At 50.9% G+C, this 18768-nt stretch overlaps 1 pseudogene; it reads left to right on the forward strand.

Moving 5' to 3' along the window:
* The first annotated feature begins 5476 nt into the window (after nucleotides 1–5476).
* Nucleotides 5477–6393, forward strand: LOC142452384 (uncharacterized protein C6orf136 homolog pseudogene; annotated as a pseudogene).
* Nucleotides 6394–18768: the final 12375 nt, after the last annotated feature.

Here is an 18768-nt window from a genome sequence, read left to right on the forward strand (position 1 = left end):
CTCACTTCCCGCCATGGCTTCTGAGAGCATCCCCCCTTCGTGCAACCCTGCGCCTTCCTCCAGACTCCTCGATAGGCTTCCAGCACGCCTCTCACCAACGTAGTGATTCACAGGGTACTGAACGTTTTCATGTGGTACTTTGTTTTGGGTTTGGGAAGGGTGGTGTCTTCAGCCACATTTTCTGGCCAGAGGAGCCCAGGTGATGACTGCTGTCGGTGTCCCAGGTGATGGGGATGGTCGTGTCGGGGATGGTGGGGACAGCCGTGTGTGGGGTGGGTCTCTGACCCTGAGCCAGCATTGCCTCCACCGCACCAAGCCGCCTGGAAACTAGAGGTGTGCTCCCGGGAAAAGGGCCTCTGCTCAGTGCCAGCTGAAAAGGGGAAGCTGGAGCTTCAGCTTGGTCGCCAGTTGCCACACCTCCCAGAGCCTCTGGAGGCCGCGCTGCCCGTGGCTCTGTGAACAGAGCTCATAGAGAAAGTGGAACCAGGCATGGACTTGTGATAGACAATTCTTGAGAACAGTATGTGAATCCCATGAGAGTACGATGCCGTGTTACTGTTTCTGGTGACATCTGTCAACAGTGGGTGAACTGGTCATGTTTCTCCTCCCTAGAGTCATCTTCATTCTGATGTTTTCAGGTCAAAGCCGACGATCTAAAAGGCAGGCACTGTCTCCTGCAGGCATGGGTGGGTATGCACATGTGCATGTGTGTGTGTGCACTTGCAGACACATTCCTACCTGAATGTATTACTTGGGGGCATACTTTTTGATGAGAGGATGGGAAATCCTTCTCCCCTCGAGCCTTGGCTTTCCCCCACCTATGCGCACAGGTTCCCAATGGCTTTCCATTCTCATAGTGAATGAGCGTGGAGGATCTTGGAGATTCAGTGTAGAATTCTCATCTGCCACACCTGGGTTTGAGAGCTAGGTTTGATTCTGATTCTATGCCCAGCCATCTATCTGTCAGTGGAGGCTTGTCTATAGCTCAGATGAAAACTAGATTTCAGCGGAGCTTCCAGATTAAGCAGGACTAGGAATCAAAGCCTGATGATCTGGTTCTGAGAACCCAGACCACGAAAAGCCCAATGGTTGCAGCAGCTGGGTCCATGGAAGACGTGGCCCAGGCAGCATTCCTGTGTTGTGCGTGCAGCTACCATGGTTCGAGGCTGAAGCGATGGCAGCTGACAACACGTAACTGACCAAGACCAGAATTTGAGGGTAAGACGTTGACTCAGTCGTAGGTGAATTTCTGCTGTCTCAGTGACAGAGGGGCCACTCGGCTTCTAGGGTTTGGCCTGTGTGCTAGTTGCTCCTGCCTGGAAGGCCAGGACGGGGTCCTCATCTGTCTGTCTTCACCACAACCAGATCAAACTGAACCAACATGGGACAGGGGAGAACTTCCCCTAGGTGCCTCCAAGAATCTAATTCTCTATGGGAGTGGAAAGCCTCATCTTTCTCCTGAGTTGTGGATGGTGGTTTTGAACTGTTGACCTTGTGCTTTGCTGTCCAACTCATAAGCATCATGCCACCAGGGTTTCACCACAGGGCTCAGGAAAGTCTGCAGAATGGCCTTGAAGCTCCCGCTGCGCTGGCTGATCCAGGGGCAAGCCCTTGAAGAGCTTCGCTGAAGGTCAGGTTTAAAGTGTTTTTTCCCTTCTCTAGGCTCTGGTGTCTGCCTGCTCTTAGTTCTCCTAATGGGTGTGAGAGAAGAAACGGAGAGCCTGGGCTGCCGGGGTAGGGTCTTTCACCGGGCCAGGGGAAGCAGGAAGAGCCCACAAACCCACCGAGTTGGACACCTCCTCCTCCCCCGCCCCAAGTGGCGTGAGTGCTCTGATGAGAGTGAAATTCAGGTGAGAGGGCTTGACAAGCCGAAGCGAAGAGCATAACTCAAAACCAAACCGAACCCACTGCCCTCGAGTTGATGCCAACTCATCGTCACCCTCTGGGGCAGGGCGCCCCGGCCCTCTGAAGCGGGTTTAAGCTGTGACTGCTGACGGGAGTAGAAAGCCCCGTCTTCTCCTGCAGGGAGAGAACCTGGGGGTTCAAGCTGCTGCCTGGTGGACTGCAGGCCAACCCGTAACCACGCCGCCGCCATCACCACCGGGACCCTTACAGAGCAGAAGAGAGAGAGTACATGAGAGTAATACGTTATCCCGAAGAAGGAACGTTTCCACAAAGCACCCTGTGGCCGGAAGGTAGTCTAGAAAACAGATAGGCTGCTGGGCACCCACCACAGTGCTGCTGCCTCAGTGACCGGAGTCGGGAGTTTGATAGCCCGACAGGAAGGAGTCTGGCTGGTGCAGTGGCTACCAAAGCACTTGGCTACGAATCCAGAGGTCAGCAGTTTGAATCCGCCAGCTTCTCCAAGCGAGGCTGACCTGGTGATCTGCATCCATAAAGACGAGACCCTAGAATCTGTGCTACACAGTTGCTATGAGGTGGAATCAACAAGACACACCACTAGCCAATGAGGCGGCAGAAATGCTTTGCCCTCAACTGCTGGCCCAGAGGCCGAGAGTTCAGGCCCATCTGCTGACACCCTAGAGCAGTGGTTCTCAACCTGTGGGTTGAGACCCCTTTGGGGGTTGAACGACTCTTTCACAGGGGTTGCCCGTTCATAACAGTAGCAAAACGTCAGTAGTGAAGTAGCAACGAAAAGAATGTTATGGTTGGGGGGTCACCACACATAAGGAACTGTAGTAAAGGGTCTTGGCCTGAGGAAGGTTGAGACCCCCTGCCCTAGAAGAAAAGGTGCTGTGATCTGCTTCTGTTAAGATGGTTCTTAGTTCCATCAAGTCACTTCCAGCCACGCCATGTGTGCCACGGGGAGAACTGCCCTGGGGATTTCCAAGGCTTCGAGCTATAGGAAGCAGATCATCGGGTTGTCTCCTCAGATGCTTCCATGTGGGTACGAACCCACAACTTTTGGCATGCGTAATGCCATCCAGAAAACCCTGAGCTAGCTCTGCTCTGTAGCACGCAGCTCAGAAAGATTTCCCCGGCAACGAGCAGTAACTGATGCAGGCGAGTCTTAGGATAAGTCATTCGAAGGTGGACTCAGCCTCGGCTTTACCATGTCTTCAGCGTGTGATTCCAGGCAGCTGACTGAACTTCGGGGCCAGGCCTTTACTCTCTAGGATGGACGGATTGTGCTCACAGCGCGGCGCCTCTTTAAAGGGGCGCATCCACGAAAGCCTGCGGTAAGCTGTGAAATGATAAGACTCGTTCCTTTTTATTGTCTCATCCGGCCTGTTTCAAAATGCTTACTGGCTGCCCCGCCAACTTCTGCAATCCTCTCTCCCCTCTCACTGCCACTCCCACCCCAAACGCAGCACTGTCAGCATCCCGGTCCCCACAGCTGGGCGCTCCCTCAGCTGCTCTTCCTGGGCTGGTCCCGATCCACAAAGGCCTTGGCATTGGGAATGAAGGCAGAGCACTGGGCGGGGCCTTGGAGAGCTCTGACCCCAACCCTCAGTGAGAGAGGAGGAAGTGAAACCAGAACTAGGGGACGTGACCTTCTTAATGTCAGAGTGAGTGAGTGTGCATATGTGTGTCAGGGTGTGAGGGAGTGAAAAAGTGTGAGTGTGTGTGGGTGTGCGTGTGAGTGTGTCAGTATGTGAGTGTGTCTGAGTGAGTAAATGCATGAGTGTGAGTGTATGTGTGGGAGTGAGTGTGAATGTGTGAGTGAGTGAGTGAGTGGGAGTGTGTGAGAGTGAGAGTGTGTGAGTGTGTAAGTGGGAGAATGAGTGAGTGTGTGTGAGTGTGTGTGAGTGTGTATGGGTGTGTGAGTATTGTGTCAATGTGTGAGTGAGTAAATGCATGAGTGTGAGTGTGTGTGAGTGAAAATGGGAGTGAGTGAGTGTGAGTACGTGCGTGGGAGTGAGTGAATGTATGAGTGAAAGTGGGTGTGGGGGGTGTGCGTGCGAGTGAGTCTGTGTGTGTGAATGTATGAGTGTGAGTGTGTGGGAGTGAGTGAAAGTGTGTGTGTTTGAGAGTGAGTGTGTGGGAGTGAGTAAGTGACTGAGTGGGAGTGTGTGTGGACGTGAGTGAGTGAGTGGCAGACCCAGGAATGTGCTCTTTGGAATTCTTTTTCAGTAAATTCTCACTGTCCTTATCTTTCCTCTTACACACAAGAACTGAAAAGGGGGCTCAATTTCCTGGAGGCCGAGTGTATTCGGCAGAGTGACATATGCAGAAGCATGCTGAGAAGACGGAAGCTCAGGGCTGTGGGGCAAGATGGTGGAGCGTTGCGGAAAGAGTGGCTGGAAAGGTCCCCAGTCCCCTGTCCTTCAGGATCAAGGCTGAGGTATTTCTGTGGAGGATTTGCTGAGAAGATTGTCTCCTCCCTTTGTGAGGAAGCTCTTTTCCCCCTTTATTCCCCTTGTATTTTCACTCATTAAAATGGTAATTCCACAAGCTCATTTGCAGGATGGGGACCAGGGAGGGGAAGGAAGTGGAGTGAGTCATTCCAGAACACCTGAGGGGAGAAGAGCCAACCACCTGAGCCAGGAATGGCTGTGTCCTCCGTTCGCCACAGGCTCCTCGGAGGAGCTTGCCCACAGGAATCAGGAACCTAAGCCTGAGGACCTAATGCATTTGGTTGGAAATTAAAAGATAAATGAGATAAAAAGATAAAGATTAACCTTGGGACTAGGTAGCATCCAAGCTAAGCCCAGGCAGTGTTGATTTATAGATGTTACCTTTGTGAGACATTCCATCAGAAAAGTCATGTGTGCAGGTAGGCTCCGGTGTGAATGTTTAAATAGTAAAGTGGTTTGCAACCCGTAGCCATCAGAAAGCAGGCCAAAGAACATTATTTGGATACGGTGATGTTGAAAATCAAGAAAGGTGTGTGTGAGCGTTGTAGTCTTTTACCGTTCTCATTCAGTCCTAGGCTGGGCAAGTGATCCACGAAGCTGCAGTAGTGGAAGAAGAATACAGCACCAGGATTGGAGCAAGGCTTGTTCATAACCTTCCAGAACGTGCTAAGAGCACACATGCCACTGAGGACTAAAGTACACCAAGACCCAAACCATGATGGTTTCCACTGCCTCCTATGCATGTGAAACCTTGGGACTAGGTAGCATCCGGCGGGGGCCCAAGCATGACTTTAGAACGGGAGTGTTGACTTCTAGATGCTTCATTGGTGAGACATGCCACCAGAGAGTCAAGTGTGTAGGCTGCTGCGTGGATGTTTAAATAGCAAAGTGCTGGACAAGGAAGAAGAGAAGCAAGACCACAGAGGAGGAATTGAATTATGGCTTGGGGGAAGGGTACCAAAAGTACCATGGGCTGCCAGCAGAACAAACAAATCCCGATGTGACAAAAGCCCAGGTGCTCCTGTGACAGATCCATTTCAGTCCCTTCCGTCCCTTCCCCTGCCTCCCATTTCCCGTCACCAAGTTGGCTCTGGGCACTCCACTCGTAAGGAGGTCGGAGGTCAGACTCCGGAGGTGTGCTTTCCACGGGGAAGATCATGTACCAGCCCCGTCTGCCCCTGCCTCAGTGTCTACCAAGTTCGGACCTAGGAGCAGCTTTCTCTGCTGGTGAAACCATTGCCAATGCTGGCCACCTGCTTCTCCGTCTTCCTCCTCTGGTTTCCTGGCCCCCAAGCCCTTTGGCTCAGCCACGTTCCCTGGCTACTCTCCCTCAGGTTTGGGCTCTCAACTCACCAGGGGCAGAGCTTCCTCCCAGAAATGGAGAGGAGGGACCAGGACTGGAGTTGCACAGGGGCTGCTTGGATGGGCTTAAAGTCTCTGAAGGACCACTCTGCCCCTATCCTGGGGCTTGAATACCCTTCCCAGGCCCTGGGTCTGCCCAGCCTTCCCCTGCCACTCCATCACGGGATCCCAGTAGGAAGGGGCACCTGGCTGTCATGTAGCAGAGACTGAGACAAGAGCTTCCCAGTCTCTTCCTTCACTCCACGGCCACACGTTCTACTTCTCCAAGTGGACTTCGTCAATGGGATCCTGAGCACACACACCCAGACCCGAACCTGGTACGTTCTAGCCCGGAACTATTTTGCACAACTTCGGTTGGAGGTTCTACAACTGACCGCCACCCTGAGAACTGAACCCTGCAAACCCATTGGTGGCTTGTGGGCCTGCTCAGCCACATCGGTTTTGGGGTTTCTACAAGTGTGACAAGGACGAGCTTTACCAGGCCTACCTATGGGGCTTGTTCTACCTTCTACGGACTGAATTCCAGGGCCCCGTTTCTCACCTTCACCTAGATAAACTGATGCCTTCACACTCACCCCCACCCCCACCCACCCACACACCTGTGAAGAAGCTGTTCAGGAGCCCTGGGGGACCCTGGAGCTCTCGGAACCAGATCCCAGCTTACACCTGTGTCCCAAGGACTGAAGGGGGGCCAGGGCAGAGGCGGCACTGAACACTTCCTCACGCACAAGAAAAGGAGGGGGCATCCAGGCAGGCTGGATTCCTGCTCGCTGCTGTGTGAAGCCTCTGCGCAATTTAGCTTGTAAATAATCAACCTAACGTGAGGTTGTGGAAAAGGCAGAGAGGAAGGAAGGATGAAAGAAAGAAAGAAAGAAAGAAAGAAAGAAAGAAAGAAAGAAAGAAAGAAAGAAAGAAAGAAAGAAAGAAGGGAGGGAGGGAGGGAGGGAGGGAGGGAGGGAGGGAGGGAGGGAGGGAAGGAAGGAAGGAAGGAAGGAAGGAAGGAAGGAAGGAAGGAAGGAAGGAAGGAGGGAAGAAAACAACCAGAATGATGCTCCCTAGAAGCAGGGATGGCGAGACTTCGCCTTACATACTTTGGGCAAGTTTTCAGGAGAGACCGGTTTCTTGAAAAGGACGCTGTGCATGGCAAACTAGAGAGTTGGTGAAAAATAAGAAGATCCTCAATCAGATAGATGGACACTTGGCTACAATAAGAAGCTTAAAAAATAACAGGAGTTTTGAGGCGAGGGCAGGGCCAGGCAATGCCACGTTCTAGGGACTCAAACAAACAAACAAAACACAGAGTTGTACGTCTAGACCTAGGCTTTGATCCGGTGCCATCAAGGGAAGAAATTGTTGATATTTAGAAACTGACTTACAGTCTGGGCAAAGAAATTTGAACTAGCCTTCAAACCGATGGGATGTGTGAAACAGAAAGCATTGGAATTGTGGGCACAGGCTTACATTTCATGACCAGTGATGACTTTCGGCTTTATTTGTGTTCACTTCCAGAAGAGGGTTAGTAGTGTAGGGGACGCACAGGGCTCGGTTCCTAGCAGACAGTCCCAGCAGTGCTCTGCTGTGTATCTCCGAAAGTGCCCTGGTTGCGCCGTGATTAAGTTCCCGGCTATTAACGGAAAGGTTAGAGGTTCCAGAAATACTGTGTTTTCAAGGTGGCCAATCCAATGAAACGGAGTCATCCCACGAGGCAGATGCCTCAATTCCAATGACGCTGACGCACAGTCATATTGCCCCATCCGTGACTCTGCTGAAATTGTGACCTCATGTCCCCCAGTAGCTCTGCAGTGCCTCAAAACTGTGACTAGGTGATGCCGGGGGCATTTTGAGATTGGGAAAGAAAGGCTCTTTCTGTCTCCCCTTCAAATCTCACGCGGGCGTGTGAATCTGGAAGGCTACACTTCCCGGTACACATCAGCCACTTAAAAGAGATGCATTCTGATGATTTACAGCAGGAGGGTACAACCTTGTGCGCCACATCAGAGCCCTTCCATTCTAACAAGCCCTGAATCTGAGAGAGCCACTTAGTCTGTCCAAGTTACTGCCCCCAGCTGTGTACCTGCATTGAGGGAGGGGGGAGAGGGAAGGGAGGGGGATAAAAAAAGAGGACCTGATCCGGAGGGCTTAAGTGGAGAGCAAATGCTTTGAGAGTGATTAGGGCAAAGAATGTATGGATGTGCTTTATACAATTGATGTATGTAGATGTGTGGATTGTGATAAGAGTTGTATGAGCCCCTAATAAAATGTAAAAACAGAAAAGGAAAAAAAAGGAAAATGATTAGGGTAAAGAATGTACGGATGTGCTTTATACAATTGATGTATATATATGTATGGATTGTGATAAGAGTTGTAGGAGCCCCTAATAAAATGTTTTTTTTAAATAAAATAAACTGAACGTGCACACTGTGCGTTAACCTCTTCCAAGGATCTCAAACTGGCCCTGGCGAGGCCACATAGAAAGTATGGGCATGAAGCGATCTTACCACCGTCGTCTCCGTGTATTTCTGAGGCTGACTCACCAAGTTCACGAGTCTTCTGATGAGGCTCCAATAGACAGTAGGGGCAGCCAACTTCTCCATTAACTTACATCACTTTTCCATGTTTAGATCAACCCATCGCCCTTGAGTCGATTCCAACTCATGATAGCGCCGCTGGACAATGTAGACGTGCCCCACAGCGGTCCCAAGGCTGAGAGTGGGGTGGAACCTCGGAGTCCCAGGGCTCCTCTTTCAGACTGAAGGTCACACATGTCTTCCAGGGAGGTTGTTCTCAGTAGGTGCCGCCACGTCCATGTCTGCCTCACAGCAACCCCGGATGACGGCGTAGAGCTGCCTGCCCAGAGAGTTTGTGGGTTTGAACTGCCAACCTTTCATTTAGCAGTCAAGTGTTTCGCCACCAGGGATCCTTCCTTGATGGACAGTTAGCCCCTGACTAATTCATCCATGCTAGCTAACTGGAAGGAGAAAGATGAGGCGTTCTGCTCCTACAGCGGTCCAGTCTCGGAAACCGACAGGGTAGCTGCCCTGCCCTATCGGGTAGCTGTGAGTCAGAATCGATTGGAAGGAAATGAGTGAGTTGTTTTGTTTTGCTTGCGCTAATTGGAGCCCTTGGGCCATCGGGGTCATGCATTGGGGGCTAACAGCAAGTTTGAAACCACCAGCTGCTCCCAGGGAGAAAGACGAGGCTTTCTACTCCCTAAAGAGTTCACGGTTTGGAGAGCGCACAGGGGCAGGTCTACCCGTCCTATAGGGTCACATTGAGTCAGAATCAACTGGATGGAAGTAAATTTGAAGGGGTTTGTTGGTTTGGGGGAGGGGAGGTTTGGAGCTAATTGGGTAGAACATTAAGGTTTAATTGAAAACCTCAGGTTCTAACCAAATGTCTATCTGTTGGATGACACATAAAACTGGAGGGAAAATCAGCTTTTTAACCCAACCCATCTCTATAGGTTTGCAAACATCCAACACCAACTGAAAGACACTTGTCGAGACTGAGGGGCCTTGCAGAGCCTGGGAGAGGCCTTGAACTTGGCAGCTTCCTCGTACTTGATACTTTGGATACCCATCATCAGTTTCCCCAAGGGGATTAGCAGTCACTCCTGTTTGTTGCTTCCTTTGAGTAAGGAGGAGGAAGGGCGGGGCTGGGGAACTGACCGTGACCCACGGGCACGCAGTGAAGGGAAGAAAGCTGTTCCCTTGCAGGGTAGTCTTGCAGGAATGGAACCAAAGCAGGTCAGACCTTGGGAGACGGGACCCCCCAACCCCGGGAGGATAGGTGATGGGCAGACATGGATGCAGGAAGAGGCAGGCACTGGGAGACTGAACAGGTAGGCGTGTAGGAGTTGTGTGTGCATGTGCATGACCACATTGAGAATGCTTTCTGACCGTTCCTTTAATAAGATTTGGTTTGACTGTATATGTGGCAATAAAACTCGACTTTCCATTTGAGCCAAGAGGACAGCCAGGGAGGGATGAGACAGCAGCTGCACAAATGCAACCTCCTCAAACTACACATCGGCACAACTGTAGGTTGTAGGAAAACGGACTGGTTTTCTCCCAGTGCGTTTCTTTCTGAATACCATGGAGGAAAAAACAAAACAAAACTCTCCACCATCAAAGCAGTCAATACTAACGCCGAGTGACCCTCTACGGCAGGGAGAACTGCCTCTGTGACTTTCTGAGACCGCAATTCTTTTACAAGAGTAGAAAGCCCTGTCTTTCTCCCTCAGAGAGGCTCCTGGTTTTGAACTGCCGACCTTGAGGATCGCAGCCCAAGGAATAACCACTACACTACCAGGGCTCCTTCTGGGGGTGAAACTGGCCTCTCATTTCTAAATCATAAAAAGCTTACACTCCTATTAAACTTGATCTCCTCCCCCCTGGCCATTCTACAGCCCTTTCCCAGTGCCCTGGGGTCATTAACCCATTAGGCCTTTCCAGGAATTGCAGTATAAATTCTTTTCAGGGCTCAAGTCTTCTTTGAAGACTGAAGAGAAGCAAAACACACACCCCTTTCCTTGGAAAATTAGCCGGGGCTACTTTATGAATTGAAACTCTTTTAAAATTAAATAATTTTGATTGAAGGAAGCCAGAACACACACTTGTTCTCCATGCCTCCTGCCCCCTGGTAGGAGGACAGGCACTTCCAGAGGACGGCCGAGCCAAAGTCCCACACATCTCGTCCTCAGACATGTTTTCCTGCCTGCCTTCCAGCGCTGTGTGGAGAACACGCCTTTCATGCTAAATGGAAACATGCCCAGCGCCAAGTGCCATGCTCCCCTTGGCTCCAAAATTAGAAACTGTTTGGAGGGGAGCAGGAGGCAGGTGATGAGTGGCGTGGAGTTGCCCAACAGCTCAAACTGGACGGGAGGACACGGCTTTGCTAATGTGTGTGCTGTTTCTTTTTCTCATAGACCCAGGGACGTTTATAAGAAGTGTGAAAAGGAGAAGGTGATGAAAGAGAGCCCTGGGTTTACAGGTGTTTGGGGTTTTATTTTTTGTAATTAATCCTTTTATTGGACCTGGGTTTACAGTTTGTATTAATATAGGATGCCCCTATTCACCTGCCTCTTCTACCACATAAATCTGCTTGTCCTTTGCTTTCTCTATTTTCATTTCTAAAAGCCAAGCAGAAAGGATAATGATAGATGGATGGGCAGATGAATGGAAGGAAGGAAGGAAGGAAGGAAGAATGGATGGATGGATGAGAGATGGGTAGATAAAGAATGTGTTTGGGTTTTGTTTTTAACTTTGGGCAAGTTAAACTAACAGTTCTACCTCTAAACTTTTTCTGCAAATCCATCTTCTCTTGTCTCCTGTCCCCAGGCATTGGGGTATCCTGAGCTTGATGTGTTCCTGAGGAAATCCATCGGGGTGAACATGGCTGCCAGAGCCACAGAGACGGGGTGGGAGAGAGGAAAGAGCTGATGGCCAGGCTGGTGTCCCGGTCTTTTTCGGCCTAGGATGCAGCTCAGCTTCTTCCTTACCTTTGGCCATGCCAGAGTGGAAGGAAGTGGAGAGAATAAATCCCTGCCTTTGCCGTTCTGTCCGCCAGACAAGGGCAGGCTTTGCCAGAACCACCCCGTGCCTGTATCATTGGTTGACTTCTTCCTTGGTTCAGTCTCAGGTTATTACTCCTAAGTGGCTCTTACACGCCATGTCCACGGTGGCTACATTGACTCTATTGGCTTTAAGTCCTTCTTCAGGGCCTGATGCGTGTCTGCCACATACTCGGAGTTCAGGAAACATGTGAAGGAGCAACTTTACTTCAGCGCACAGTTCCTGACCTCTGCTCTGTGCAGGACCAGAGTCAGTACTGGGTGTGGGCACACACACGCACTGTCCCCGGGTGGCCTGGGCACCTAGCGTGCGCAAGGTCCTACAACGGGTGAGGACTAGGAAAGGCAAGCACTCTGTGCAGGGCAGAGCAGGGCAGTGCCCTCCGAGAGGTGCAGACAGAGGTGCATCCTGCTTGGAACGGTGACCAACTGCTTGGCAACTTGTCATAAATGCTTATTGGTTCATTTGCATGTCTTACATCCAAGAAATACTCATTTCTGAGTGCTCTTCTGCGCTTCCAGCATCCATCTGTCTAAGCCATGTTAGGCGAGGCCCTTCTCACCCCAGGATCCCTGGGCACAGTGGTTACTCACTGCAAACTGCAAGGCCCTCAGTTGGGAACCCACCTAGCTTCGCCCTGGGAGAAAGGAGTGACAGTATTAGAAATTCGAAGGGGCACTTCTAGTCTATGGCACAGTGACCTGCAAGGCAGGGTCATGATGAGTCAGCATCAACTTGATGGCAGTTTGGTTTTTTGAGTTTTTCTCTCTCCAGTCTTAGCAGGGGCTTGGATTGGGATCCAAGGAATGTTCCCCTTATCCACATGGAGATTCTGTGGCAGCTGGATGATTTCCCTCAGCACCTGAGGGGAGGGGGTGTGTGGTGGGGTTGGGGGTAATCTGAAGGGGTTTCAAGACATTTGGTGGGGGAACTCCATTACCTTTTCTTTCTATTTTCCCACAAACTTTCCGAAGCCCCCTCATTCTTAGCAGGAGCTCATAGACTGGGAATTTCTACCCAGAGAAAGAAGGCTCTTAGCGGCTCAACACTACTGCTGCCAGGTTAGTACTTGTAGTAAAACGTAGATGAATCTTCAGTGGATCATGGGCTTTCTCCAGGAAAACACCACGATTGCTACTGCTAGTCAGGAGAGCACGGGACTTCTGGGGGTGGGAGGACCAGCTGACCCAGTCGGGGACAGCCTGAGAAGGATCGGTGATGAGAGAGGAGGCCACCCTCCCCCTCGTTCAATCATTTAAAAAAAAGACCAATAGCGTTCTATTCTTGACTAAGTGAAGGTAGTGGTGAAGAAAAGATGAGCAGAGCAGAAAGACCAGAGTGATTGGCAGTTACCGGAGGAGCCCGGGAAATCATGGACAGAGCCTCTGCCGGCTGCTTTGTTCTCAACAGTTGAGATGATGCTGTCAGCAGGAGCCTTGCTGCAGAAGTCTCCCCACTGTCCCTTGTCTCACTCCTGTGACATTAAAATGTAGTGTAGATAACCCCCTTTGATTCTTTGGAGTCTTGAATCAGCAGGGGACTAGGGAGGGGTGTCCCATAGTTGCTGTAAGTGGGCCCCTGGGGTCTAGAGCCATGTGCCCCCCACACACACACACACCACCACCACCACCCACATCTGTGTCTATGTTGATGGCTGACTGCATCCAGGGGAAGAGTGCTCCAGAGGAATGTTTTGTGTGTAGTATGGGGAGAAGGGGAGATGGGGGGAAGGTTGGGAAGGTTCTCTGGCTTGACTCCAGATACTTGGCCAGAGTGGCTCCGAGGTGGCAAGCTTTTGACGAAGTAGAAAGCTCTGGACATGTATTTTTGCTCATCCACACATGATTCACATGAACAGAGACACAGGTTCCCAGGAACTTAGTGGGAGCTCTAAGTCTACCCAAAGGCCCTAGAGAACCTCATAATTCCTCTCCTCCCCCAACTTTGCCCTCCCCCATCCCCACTTGATGTCCAGTGTCAACTCCAGGGCCTTATCGTCCTTATCATGGTATTCAAACCTCCTATGACATTCCTTGGAGCTGCCAGGTATAGCCAGGCTCCAAAGCCTCTGTTCCTCCCCTGCTCTCTCTCTGCCCAACCCAATCCACCCTGCAGGCTTCCTTGGCACTGCTGCCGCTTGGATGAGATCGTCCCAGTCCTTCCAGGTAGTAAGCTTCTTAGCACTTTCAAAATGCTCAGATGTTTGCATTCACTTTAGGGTGATACCTATTCACACCTCCTTCGGTATATCATCTGATGCCGGTCTCCACCAGTGGAGTATACTTTCCCCTGGGAGGCACGGATGTATCTCCCTCTCCTGGGTATCCCCCTTTGTGGTTTCCGTTGCCATCGAAACACCCCTGACTCATGCCATGCCCTGTCTTCATACTCGCTGGCTATTGGAATGCATTATTGATGCTACTGTACAGCGCCTTCCAAACCAGGGCGCCCGTTTCCAGCTCCAGCTCAGACAATATTGCACTGCAAGCCGTAGGCTCTCCCTGGGCAGTTTTCACCAGGTCTTTCTTTTTACTCTGTCTTAGTCTGAAACCTGGTCACCTTGGGCAGCTAGACATGGCTTCCAGCACCACTGCAGAGCGCAAGTCTCTGGCAGATGGGCAGCAATCTCACTCCACCATGGAGCCCGAAGGGGTCCAGTCGAAATGGCCAATATCGGGTTGAAGTGCTTGTGAGAGTAAATGATAATGGCACCGGGGTCACGCGCCTCAAGACTGACAAGGATGTGGGCTGAGAGGAGGCTGCTCACTACAGCTCTTGGCTTACCATGGCCAAGGAAGGGGCTTGGCCCTGTGTGCCTGGCAGGCCCTACTCAGCACAGCTTCAGGCTCAGGGCCTAAGATGGTATTAAAAAGACTTGTAAAAGCCAAGGAAAAGAACAAAGAAAAGAAAAAGCCAAGGAGGTGATTGCAGGATATACTTTGCACGTGGCGCTGGGCGAAACCCGTTTGGCAGAAAGTTACCATTGTTGCCATTTCCTGTAACCCTTCAGCCGTTGACAGTAGTTTTGACTCGGACAGTCGGTCTCTCTGTCTCGGAAACCAAAGGGTTCTTTGCTCATTACCAAACAATTTAGCCTTGTTCTCTTTTTTCATTTGGGATGCTAAAAATGCTCTTGGGGAACAGTCCTCCCATTCAGAAATTCCAAAAATATCCTTGAGCCTTTATTACCCTTCAAGGTTACAGGAATTTTCCTTGGAAACCATCTGAACTGGAGTTGAAGTTTTGCCTTTCGTGTATCCTTTTGTTTTTGAAATGAATTTTGATGACTTGAGGTTTCCGGACAACGATTTGCCTATTTATTTGGCTAGATTTAGTCTCCCTAAATAAGCTTTGTCATTTACAGAAAGGTCGTCCCAGCCATCCCTCTAAACTCCCTCGATGAAAACCCCAGGGCAAGGTATCACAGTGTGTCATTTATTACTTTCAGCGTTGAACTTGTATCGACCCTGATAGCCGAAGCCAGCTGAACATTAAAATAATTTTTAATAAAAACATCTTTTGGCATCTTTATAAACAATCTGAACCAAACCTCGAAAGCCATTCTATCTTCTAGTCCCAACTTTGTAAATTAGAATCCTGAAGGTGCCAGATTCTGAGCGCTCTTTTCGCTTCGCACCGAGACACTCCTCCAAAGAAAGGAAATAGAGCGAACGTTGCCAATAGAAACAAAAGCATGAGCATCCAAGACTCCCGGGGAAGAATGCTGTCGGCCTCACGTCTTGCCTGGCATTTTGGGGTGGAAAATGACAGCGCTGGCAAGGTCGCCTCTCCCATACGGCATGTGTGTTGGCTCCAGCGCTGCTTCCGTGTCCCGGCAATCTGTCCTGCCCAGGCAGAGCACAGGCTGTGGAGGCCCGATTTGGAACTACCTCCTGCCAACAGGTTCCTGGGATACAAATGGGGCACCCAGGAGGAGGGACTGCGTCACTTTTCCTGGGAATAAGTACCCTGTCTCATTGGGGTGAGCCTTGAAAGGAAAGAGTTGAAGGATATCCCTAAAAGATGCTTGGGAATGGGAAGACCATTTTCCTGACACTGACTCTGTGCTGGTGGGAACTGGGTTTTCCCAAAAGTCTGTGTGATTCACCCCAAACCCTGCACCTGGGAACAGGGCTCTCTTTGTTATGCCCAGGAGGGCCGTGAGCGTGCATTTGAAGCGAGCTACTTTGGGGATGTGAAAAAGCAGAGTAGGCCCAGAAGTGAGGAAACATCACGAGGCCAGACAGGTGCCACGCCTCATGAAGGTCTCTCAGGAGCTCAGGAAGAGAAGCCGAAAAGAGACCAGACCTTCCACTAAAGTTGACAGAGAGAGAGAGAGAGAGAGAGAGAGAGAGAGAGAGAGAGAGAGAGAGAGAGAGAGAGAGAGAGAGAGATCCTTCTCTGGGGGCCCATCAGGAGAGACCAGTCCCTGGAGAAGGCCAGGGTGCATGGTAAAGTGAAGGGGCAGCGGAAAAGAGGGAATTCCTCCAGGCGATGGATTGACCCAGGGGCTGCCAGCGTGGCTTCAAACGTTACAGTGGTGAGGATGCCACAGGCCCCTCTGTGGCCCATTCTGTTGTGCAGAGAGTCAGAATTGACGTGGTGGCACCTACCAACCACAACAAACTGTTAGAAAACAAATGTCTGTTTGTGAAGCCCACCCACTTGTGGTATTTCTGTTAGAGCAGCACTAGACATCAAACACTAGACACCAAGACAAACCCACAGCCCAGAAGACACCTGCCTGGGTCCTGCAGGGACTCCAGAGGCCTGGGTTTGGCCGGGGCGGAGCAGGCCTGCGGGGCGTTCGTGGGTCTGGGAGCACAGGCTCTCGGGTCCCCTGGACTCTCTCCTTTTGGGTGTGCATCTCGGGCACTTGATGTGACCTTTGTGCACCCGTGAAATGAGGGTGGTCCTAGCGGCTCTGCCTTCCGGAGGGTTGCTGTGAAGGAAACCTGAGCTGATAGCCACAAAACCACGCCGTGCTAACCTATAAAATGCCATAAAATAAGAGGAGTGTGTGTGTGTGTGTGTGTGTGTGTGTGTGTGTGCGCGCGCGCGCGTGCGCGCATCATGAGTATTTGAGGATGTGTGCGCTCTGAGGAGGTTCATGTTGACAGAGACATTGACTTTCCAGTTGTTTGGTGAGGCCCATCACCCAGCTCTACTGCCACCCAGCCTGCGTCACCCCTGACCTGGCTGAACCACCCTGCCTCACCGCGCCTCTGCTCCTCCCCCTGGGACACGAGACTCCACCTCTCTCAGGGACACCCAGTGGGGTAAAGCTCGTTCCGGAAGCTGCTGTGTACTCAGAGTCAGCTCTGCGCCCATTCCGAGGGCAGCCTTATGGCTAAGACGGCATTCCTGCCCAGGAGTCCCAGCTTGCCCCTCAGGACACACAGTCCCAGGGGAGAAGTGTCTGCACACGGGGTCCTAGGGTGCAGGCAATGATCTGAGCAGGCCAATGAGGAGACACCCGGATGCCTGCAGCAAGCATAGGGTGAGGTCGCACTTGGACACTTGGCTAACTTACCCCTGGAGGACGTTTCTTATTTGGGACCAAAGGAACACTCGACAGTTAAACAGTGTTTGAGAAGGTGGTGGCGAATGATCCACCCACAATGTACCTGGGAGGAGTCAGGAGTGGCAGGAGGCCAACCTGGCCAGCTCGGGCATGACCTAAGCTCAAAAAGACTGCAGTCTGTCTTTGATTCCTCCCTCCTCTCTTGCCTTTTCCTCGCTCCTTTTGGCTCCCCGGGGAAGGGCACAGAAGGGGGAGAAGAGGTCAAGACACACAATGATCTTAACCGTGGCTTCTGTTGTCTGCCACTGATGTTCACCGGTTCTTTCTCTTGTCAGCGGGTACCTTGCATCCCACCCAGGTCCTATGCCCTTTGATGCTGGGTCTTGGAATCATGCCCTCTCTGGCGGACTCTGATGGCTCCCCTTCTGCTCTAGTGTCAACGGGAGACCCCACAGGGCCATCTAATGTCCAATCCTGGCCACGAGAGTCAGGCTGTTGGCTCGTGTCTCTCTAGAGGGCTGAAGCATAGCCAGCCCGCCTACAGTCCACATGGCCCACGAGAAAACCTTGTGCATAGTCCCCCAGCTAGCTCTGGAAGAACACGCCTTGCCCAAGAGCACTCTGATTCCCAAGATGGTGGCAGCCAGGTCAGGTCTACAAGACCCTGCAGCTCAGTGAGCGTCTTCCAGAGAGGAAGACTCAGATCTCCGCTCCTCAAAGATTTTCCTACCCTTGGAGCGGCTAGGTTCCTCTGAAAGCCTCCTTACTTCACTCAAGGTCGGAAGATACAGCCTCTCCCCTCCCCAAATGCAGGGAAAGGAAATCAGTGCTCAGTACTTCAATGCCTTTCTTTCAAATAAGTCCTTCCAATTATCTTTCTCTTCGTAAGTATGGTTTTGGGGCAACTCCTAAATTCTGCGCGACATCTCTCTTCAGAAGATTTATTATGGCATTACTTTCTTAGGACTCTCAGGACAAAATGCCACCAAGCGGTGGCTTATAAGAATGGTGATGTATTGTCCCACCGTTTGGGAGCATAGAAGTCCAAAGCAATGTGTTGACTGAGCCATGCTCCCTCCGGAGTCCTTTTTGGACTCTTCTAGAATCGGGTAGCCCCTGGCATTCCTTGGATTATAGATGCATCTTCACCTGACCATCCTTCCTCTACATCTCTGTGTCTCTTCTCTTTTTTAAGGACATCAGGTCTATGGAAGCATAGTGAGTCCTGGTGGCATAGTGATTACGAATTGGGCTGCTAACCACAAGGTCAGTAGTCCAAAACCACCAGCTGCTCTGTGAGAGAAAGATGAGGCTATGTACGCTGGTAAAGAGTTAAGTCTTGGAAACCCACAGGAGACGTTTTACCCTGCCCTACAGGGACATCATGAGTCAGAAGTGACTCAATGGCAGTGAGTGTGGTTTTCTTAGTTACCCATATGGAATCAGAACCCACCCTAAGTTAACCGATAGAATCTACAAAGACCCTATTTCCGAACAAGACCTTATTCAGTGCACAGGCTACAGGGACTAGAACTTCAAATCCATCTTTTGGAACAACACAACTCAATCCATATAATTACTTATCTCAGCATGGAGCATCAACCGACATTTCCAGACCACAGGGGAAAGAAATCCAAGTTAACATTCTGTTATTCCCTAACTTGTTTGTTCATTCATAATATTTATTCAACAAGCATCGATCCAATAGGTACCAGATGTTCAGACTGTGTGAGTATATCCAGCAAGGAGTGAACCAGCCAGGGGCTCGACTCGCCTCTAGATGTGCTGAATGGATCCACCAAAGGGTGGCCTCTTGAAACTGTTTGAGAACATCTATATTTGTTTAATCCTAAACCTTATCAGCTGGAACTCTGTTATTCTGCACTGGTGCATGACTACCAAGATAGTTATAATTTCATGCTTGTAATCATGGTCCCAAGTGTTACAAGCTCCTAAAGTGCCTTTTGAGTCACCGCTGATAACTTAATCA

This window comes from Tenrec ecaudatus, chromosome 7, assembly GCF_050624435.1.
Source record: "Tenrec ecaudatus isolate mTenEca1 chromosome 7, mTenEca1.hap1, whole genome shotgun sequence".
NCBI lineage: Eukaryota > Metazoa > Chordata > Mammalia > Afrosoricida > Tenrecidae > Tenrec > Tenrec ecaudatus.